At 46.9% G+C, this 7969-nt stretch overlaps 1 long non-coding RNA gene across 1 annotated transcript in view; it reads left to right on the top strand.

Moving 5' to 3' along the window:
- The first annotated feature begins 7374 nt into the window (after positions 1-7374).
- The window catches only part of LOC112550158, a 7439-nt gene continuing 6844 nt past the window's right edge, over positions 7375-7969 (top strand). The window contains exon 1 of the long non-coding RNA XR_003093827.1: positions 7375-7547. This is a non-coding gene — a long non-coding RNA (uncharacterized LOC112550158). The remainder of the gene's footprint in view (positions 7548-7969) is intronic.

Genomic DNA, 7969 nt, shown 5'->3' with positions numbered 1-7969 from the left:
TCCAGGCTCCTGGGGGAGCCTGGCCATGCCCCGCACAGCTCCATGCTGTGGAAGGAAGGGAAGGCTGCTCTAGCGCCCCCCAGCTTCGAATCTTAGCCACTGCAGGCATGTGCCTGCATTTCTGGGATGTCTGTCCTGTTAAAAAACTGATTTAGCCTAGCCAGGTTGACTAACCTGTGAAAATCGAATCAATTCAGGCTCAGGCTTTTTGAATGTCTGTCCCTAGCCCAAGTCACAGCCACCACCCTCTGCCATGTGCCCTGTGCTCTCTGACAGAGCTCGAGCTGATGCCACAGCACAGAGCATGCAGCAAACATTAGTAGCAGCAGCTTCAGCTCTGGCATGGATAAAACACTGGGAGCCAGAGCTGCTGCCACTGCCGCTTCATGCCCTGAGCTGGAGCCAGTCCATAAGGAGCCCAGTGGTCCATATACAGCCTGGGGCACAAGTTTAACACCCCCTGTTTATGCAACAGACCACAGTTTATTCTGTCCTTATAGAGGAGATTTGCTGTTGTTGCCTGTAAATTCTTCCTTATAGGAAGAAAACTGTATACTGCAAAAGGAAATGTGAAAGAAGAAGGTTGAAAGAAGGTTCAGCAAAGAATGAAAGAAAGTTCAAGCAAATGAATGGTTATGAGCAGGAAGTAAAAGAAATAAACTTTTCTTTGGCTTAAAGATGATCTGATTATTAGGGCTGTGCAAAATTTCGCTGAGTGTTTCATTTCAAAGCTGTTCTGATGTGTTTCGAGCTCAAAACAGCGAAATCGAAATGAAACAAAAAGCATCGAAACAGCTTCGAAATGAAATGAGGGAACTTGAATCATTTCAAAAGTTTTGAAATGTTTTGAGTTTTGAAGCAGCCTGGTGATGGGAGGTGGGGGAGAGCCAGGGCTGTGCTCCATGTGGCTCTGCAGCCCCATGCAGCTCAGCCCGGCAGGGAGCGCAGCACTGGCTCTCCCCACCTCCCATTGCCAGTTAGCACTCTGTGGGTTTGTGGAGCCAATCAGAGTGCAGCGCCAGCTCTGCCTGCCTGCCTCATGCCACCAGGCTGCGCTCCAAGCAGCTCTGCAGCCCCATGGAGCTCAGCCCGGTGGCGGGAGGTGGGCAGAGCCGGAGCTGCGCTCTGCCTCCCACCACTGGACTGAGCTCCATGGAGCCTGGTGCATGGGGCCCGGTGCTGGGGTGCAGGCCCCTGGATCTGCACCCGGATGACAGGAGGCTGCCGCTGCTGCCTGAGGCCAGCAGCAGCATCTGTCTTCCCTGGCGTTGGGTGCGGGCTGAGCCCAGTGATGGTCCCAGGTGGCAGCAGCACCCTCCTGTTATCCAGCACAGATCCAGGGGCCCACACCCCCAGGAGGAGTCTGGCACAGCCTCGCAGCCCTCCCGGGGGTGCGAGCCCCCAGATCTGCATGCCAGATGACAGGAAGCTACTGCTGCTGACAAATTTTGCTTTCAAGAAGTTGAGGTGCAGTTTCTGAGAAACCTCTGCACCTATCTCCTTGAAACTTGGCAGGCTTCATGCCCTCAGAAGGGGCTCCCATTCTCTGCAATTTGCATCTGAATCAGGCCAGAAACGACCAGGTTTTAGGCATTATCATGATTCCCCATTATAGCCTACGGGCAAAATGTCGAAAGTCGAAACAGCAAAACAGTTTCAATCAAACAAAATGGGACAGTGCTTCGCAATGAAAGGAAATGACGAAACCAAACACTGCCCCTTCGAAATGGTGAAACGGAGGTTGAACCAAAACGATGTCATTTCACACAGCCCTACTGATTATACAGTCTAATGTTAGAAATGAATGCACATCATAAGGCATATGCAGTAATATGCCGCTCAAATGTGTCCTGTTTGTTCCAGCCAGCATTCTTATAGGATGCTAATAATCCACTAAAGCCAAAATGTAGCTTAACTGAAAACAGTCATAGGATAGAATGATTTTATTCTCAGGCACCTGGCTGGGGAGCAAGGGGCCTCAGATCCCAGCATTACTCTTTGAAAGCTCAGTGCTGTCCCATGTATGTGCCTCAGTCCCTGATCAAGAATTGTAACCCACACTGCTATGATAACATTTCGTTCTTGGTACTACTTCAGATCTCTGGTCTAAAATGGCAACATGGATATCCATGAGTGACAAGGGTGATGTAAACATTATGTACATTACAACAGCTCTCTTAACATGGGCCGCTCAGGAGCTAGCAGATGACATTAATTTCTGGTCATTAACAGCTTGGCCTTCAGTCAAATAGTACCCAAAAGATTAAAGGTACCACAGCTTATTACCTATTCCCTAGGGCAGAAGTGATTGTTTTGCTCCATTTTTTAGATACACTGGAGACGAGCCTGGGCAATCAAAGCTAATTCCAAGATTTTTTTGGCAAAAAGATATATTGCTGTAGGAGTGCATGTGTGGCTGAATCTAAAATCAATGTTAATTGCTTTGAAAGTTTAAGGACAGGTCATGCTGTCCATAATGCCTATGGTAGACTAGCCTGGTTTCCTTTTTCCTGAATGGGTGTGCAGATCAGTTCCTAGGCATGTGGTTAGAATTGCTAGCGCACTTCCATTGCCAACATCTTTTACTTCATTCATTGTTTTGTTGTAGAGGCTTCTCATTAACTTCTCTCTGCTTGGCACATCAAAACCAGGGCTCTCATCCTAAACCACAGCAACACTGGGAATCAAACAATAGTCCTTGACATCAGACTCCTAGACTCCTAAAGCATTGTGCCAGCAAATGATGTCAGCCACTTACTCAGTTTTATCCATTATCAAGGTATTGGTTCAAACATCCTTGATAATGGTCATTCAACTTCATTTTTTTCTTACGCATCATAGAGAAATAGCATCTATTGACAAGCTAATTGAAAAAAATGTGTTTCTTGGAATCAATAAGTGGCATTTCATGCTGAAGAAAAAATATATTGTAGTTCAACTGGTCAAGATAAACTTTTCCAAGCAATTTACGATAAGCAATGACAAGCACAAATGATCAAATGATGGGAAAAGACTGGAGAGCAATAATCCAGTGGGAGTTTCAGGGCATATGAGACTTCCATTTAAGTAACTTGTTTCCACTAAAAAATACTGACATGCCAGTCTTGGTTACAGTTGAAGTTGCCTTTTGCTCAGGAGAGGCTTACAATATATTGCAACTGAGAATTTCCCCATTCCACTCTACAGTTAGTCTTCAGCTCTGATCTGAGGATTGGCCCACATTTAAAGTATATTTTACTTTTCATGCCCATGTTAAAACTGACTAATTTCCTGAGGCTTTCAATAAGAGTGTACAGTTAGTCCCAGTGCTGATAACTGCTTTTTGGATATGGACCTTGAGCTTGAATCAGGAGCTGGATCCAACTTGCTTCAAGGACAAGTGTGTTTAATCTGGGTCCAAAATTTGTAGTTCACTCACTGATTCTTTCCAAACCAAAGTTTAGAGCAAGGACTTTGTTTGAGATCATCTCTGTTGGTATGCAAAAGGAATAACATCTAAAATTATACCCAAGTATTTCCTGAACATCCAAAGACCTCAGTTTCTGGTCTTTATTTCACACTGGAATAACTGTTGACCTCCAGAGAGCTATTCCTGATATTTACCAATCTGAGAAAAAAGTTTCTGTCCAAGAGCACTAAAACTAAGAGCTTAGGAAATGAGTATCTGCTTTACCATGTGCATACCCAGGTATTTCAAAGTACCAAGCACTTAGTACGTTAAACCAGAATGATAGTAAGTAGCAGAAGATAGTATGGGTGACTGATCTGATTATCTTTCTAGTTGGTGTGGTGTGAGCACCTGTTCACACTGCAGAAGCAGATGGCTGCTAGTAACACAGAATGGTTGTTTGCATTGGTGGATCCAGGATTTTAAAAAGGGGGTGTGAGTGTAGCAACTTACACTTCTGGGGTGGTTCACTCCCCTGTTCCCAGTTTGCCCCATGCACAAGGTGGGGGGTGGCAGCCAGACAGATTTTTAAGTCCCCAAATCAGGTAGTGCCCGCCCCCCTGCTCTCAGCACCCTTTCCCGTCTCCTCCATGCTCAGTGGCACCTCCCCTCCTCTCCAATTCCCCCCCACACTACTTACACCTCCGGTTGCTTGTTGCCTCTGTCCCCACTGCTCTTGCCCTGCTCTAGCTGGGGCTGAAGGGAGTGGCTGTGCAAAGAAGTGGGCTCAGCAGGGGCAGCACTGGTGGCAGGCAGATTCCCCCTCCATGAGGCTGCTCCCAGACCAGCAGGGAACACCAAGGGGGACTGGGCAGGGAGATGGAACAAAACATGTGGCTGCTGCCACTATCCCCGCTGAGCCCAGCTCCCTATGCAGCCCAGCTGCAGCAAGGCAAAAGTAACTCTGGAGGTCTCACCAACCCCTGGGTCATCTGGGGCCAGCAGTAGCAACAGGAAGGGAAGAGGGAGGAGCTGCTAATCATGGAGGGAAAGGGAGGAGGTACCAAGAGGCAAGATTCTTACCTGCTTCAGGGACTTAAAAATCCCCAGCTGCTTCTCCCACACCTGAAATAGGGGACTGTGCCACTGCACCCCTCTGGATTTGCTCTTGACTGTTAGTAATATCTTATAAGGCCCAATGCTTATTTTGTAGTGTTTTGCATTGATTGAAGATATAGAAGAGGAAGCAGTTCATTCATCACTAGAGAACAGAGAATTTCTCTTCAAAAGTGACTGCAAAGAAGATATAGAAATTTACTATCATAATGGCCTAGGAGAGACAACTGCAGTATGTAACTTTGTGACCTCTTCTATGACCGAAGGAATTTGCTTCTGGTCTTATTTAATTCACAGATTAAATATAAATGAAGGTTCCCACTGGCTTTCCCTGACACAGATTTCTTAGCTGTGTAATTCAGCAGCTGGTGCAGCCACAGTATAATGCTCACCTCTGCATGTAGGCAGGAAACCTCTGCTTGTAGGGTTTGTTCAGTTGGTGTAAGTCCTGGCTTGCTCCTGTATACACTTTGGGATAAATCTCTATTGATTACTAATCTGAGACTAGTCTCAAGCATAAAGAAGGCCTTTCTGTTCAGGAGGATTAAAGGAATAAGCACTGAGCTATAGGAGAGAAGAATGGTTTGGTGAAGGGATTAAACTCATATGGGGGAGTTGAGCAATGAATGTAGGTAAAGACTATATTTCAACAACACTATGGGAATATACAGTATTTAGTGACACTAAACTTGATTAAACTGAGAAAATCTCCCATAAGGAATAGCACCTGACATTTGAAATTATATTGGACTACACCAGGAAGCTATAATATTGATGTCACGTAATGGACCAGTTGGGCAATAGAACCTTTCCATATCTAGTTTCCAGGACCCCCTCTACACATTATAGGTATTGCACAATTACCTGGTTAATAGTGCAATTACCTTAAGACCAGCTACACATGCACAGTAGCTATCACACCATAAAAAGCTCCAACCAGTCATGGGCGACTGGTGCCTCCCAAGTCTTGGGGGCACCAGATTGCTGGGGGAGAGGGGGGTCCTCCAGCAGCCAATTGCCAAGCCCGGAACCACCGGTGGTGAAACCGGAAGTGCACTTCCATTGGCACTTCTGGTTTCGCAGCTGGTGCTTCCAGGGGGTTCACGGGGGGTGGATGTGCACCTCCACCTCTCAGGAGGTGGATGTGCACCCGCGTACACTCCCTACGCGTTGCCAATGCAACCAGTTATAATGTTAGACCTTGAAAATGCCTACTAACTTTATAGTTGATGGGCCTCCCAACCTCAGGGGTGCATCAGGCCCAGCTGGGGCTGCAAGTCCTGCAATTGAGGGGACTGTCACCCCAGCAGCTGCCAACTCTGGGTCCCAGAAGCACTAGGACTTAGAGTCCTGCAGCTATGGACACTGGGTGCCAGGTCCCAGTTGGGATCCTGGCAACCAAGGGATGTGGCTAATCCAGGGGTGCATGAAACCGCCATGGCCTGGGAGATCATGGCAGTCGCAATCCCCCAGTCCTGGGGGTTTCCTGTACCCATGAGGCTAGGAGATCCTAATCTCAACTCAGGGGGCTGCCAGCAGAGCTTGCTTCTTGCTAGTGCAGGGGGAGCCCAGGATTGGGCTTCCCCTGCACTAGCAATATGATGTGATGGGATCTAATGTCCAATCCCACAATCACACCTCCTGACATGCATGTGTGGCTTGGTAGGAGACATAATTATGTGGATCACGCATTAGATCATCATGCCTTTACCTGCATGTGTAGAGGGGCCCAGGATATAGTGGAAACCAACCAAGGTAGGTAAGTAATATACTACATATAATGCCACTCCGTCCCATTTACAAAAGCATACCCAATCAAGCAGTAACAGGTGTTAAAAGCCATTCCTCAATAAATAACCTGCAGAAAATCACATTCAGTTAAATCACAAACTGACGTCACTGTATGGTGAATATTCTAATTTGCCCTGGTTATGAATAATGTAGTTTGATATTTACACATCTGACTGATCTGCATTTCTTTCCATGGTTATGCTTCTACTTGGAAAATACTATATTTACAGCAGCTTTTTATAGAGTACAGTCAATGAAAGTAGAATACCAAACACTTTCAGCTATGCTACATCTGAGAAACCCAAGTACAGGGCTGCATTAATATTTAAACATAATTGGAAATATGTCCAGGTCCAGTGCAATGAAAGAGGACTCCTAGAGTGATCAATAGTAGGAAAAGGGAATTTTAAACTTTGGAACTGTCTGGGGTGACATGAGGGTGGAAGCCAGAAGGGAACTGAAAGTGAGTATTAGCTGGACATAAGAAAAAGGGACAAAAAGAATAGCAAGAGGATGTAAAAAAAGTGAAAGTGAACAGGGAAGAAAAGGAGTGGTTTACATAAACAAGAAACCTAGGAAGAACATGTACAAGGTATAGAGGAGTGTGTTTAGTTTGGCAATGTGTTTAGTTTGGACCTTAAATCACAAGTTAGCCCTTAGCAAGCAACATTGTCTACTAACTGGATTTGCTCTATACTCTGACTTAAGGACAATGTGCATCTGTATAATAAATCCTTTAAGAAAAAAAGTACAGGCAACCTCTGCTTAACGCAATTTCACTTAGCGCTATTTTGCAATAGCACTCATTTAATCATTACCTGATTTCACTTAGCGCTGACCCAGTTTCATTATAGCAGTCAGTGAAGCAACAGCGGTGACAAGAAATGGTGAGTGGCAGCAAGTGGGCGGGCAGGCATGAGCACAGGGCCCACACTGGTGCCACAGGGCCAGAGCCAGCAGGGGCCCAGAGCCGGGCAGCAGGAGCATGGGGCCCAGACTGGCACATGGTGCCAGAGCAGCCGGCGGGCAGCCAGATGGGAAGAAGCAGCAGCAGCAAGAAGCAGTGAGTGGGGGGGGCAGGTGTGAGTGCAGGGCCTCCACCTGTGCCCAGGGCCAGGGCCGGTGGGGGCTCAGGGCAGAGCAGCAGGAGCGTGGGGTGTGTGCTGGCATGTGGGACCGGAGTGGCCAGCAGGCAGGTGGAGAGGTGAGGAGAGGTGGCGGTGGTGGCAAGAAGCTGTGGCAACAAGCGGTGGTAACTAATTATTCCATTTACATTCGTTCCTATGGGGAAATGGGTTTTGCTTAGTGCAGTTCTGCTTAACACTCTGTTTTTCCAGAACCAATTAAGAGCGTTAAGCAGGGGTTGCCTGTAGTGCTTTTGCCAGAGCAAATATTGCCTGCTAATCCATGCAGCTCCACACTTAGCCAGAACCAATTATCTCTCCTGTACTTGCAGGATTCTGCCCTGAGCTGTGGCTACACTAATGGAGTAGAAAACTTTTGGCATTAACCTAGAAGAAACTGTGTTGTGCCAGGTGCACAGAAGGAAGAAGGCTGTGCATTTGACCATATGGGCTAGATACAGGCAGTCAAAATGCCAGATTCATAGATGTTAGGGTCGGAAGGGACCTCAATAGATCATCAAGTCTGACCCCCTGCATAGGCAGGAAAGAG

Source organism: Alligator sinensis, unplaced genomic scaffold (assembly GCF_000455745.1).
Source record: "Alligator sinensis unplaced genomic scaffold, ASM45574v1 scaffold73_1, whole genome shotgun sequence".
NCBI classification, from domain to species: Eukaryota; Metazoa; Chordata; order Crocodylia; family Alligatoridae; genus Alligator; species Alligator sinensis.
Note: the sequence above shows the minus strand (reverse complement) of the source record. Positions and strands in the feature narration are given on the sequence as shown.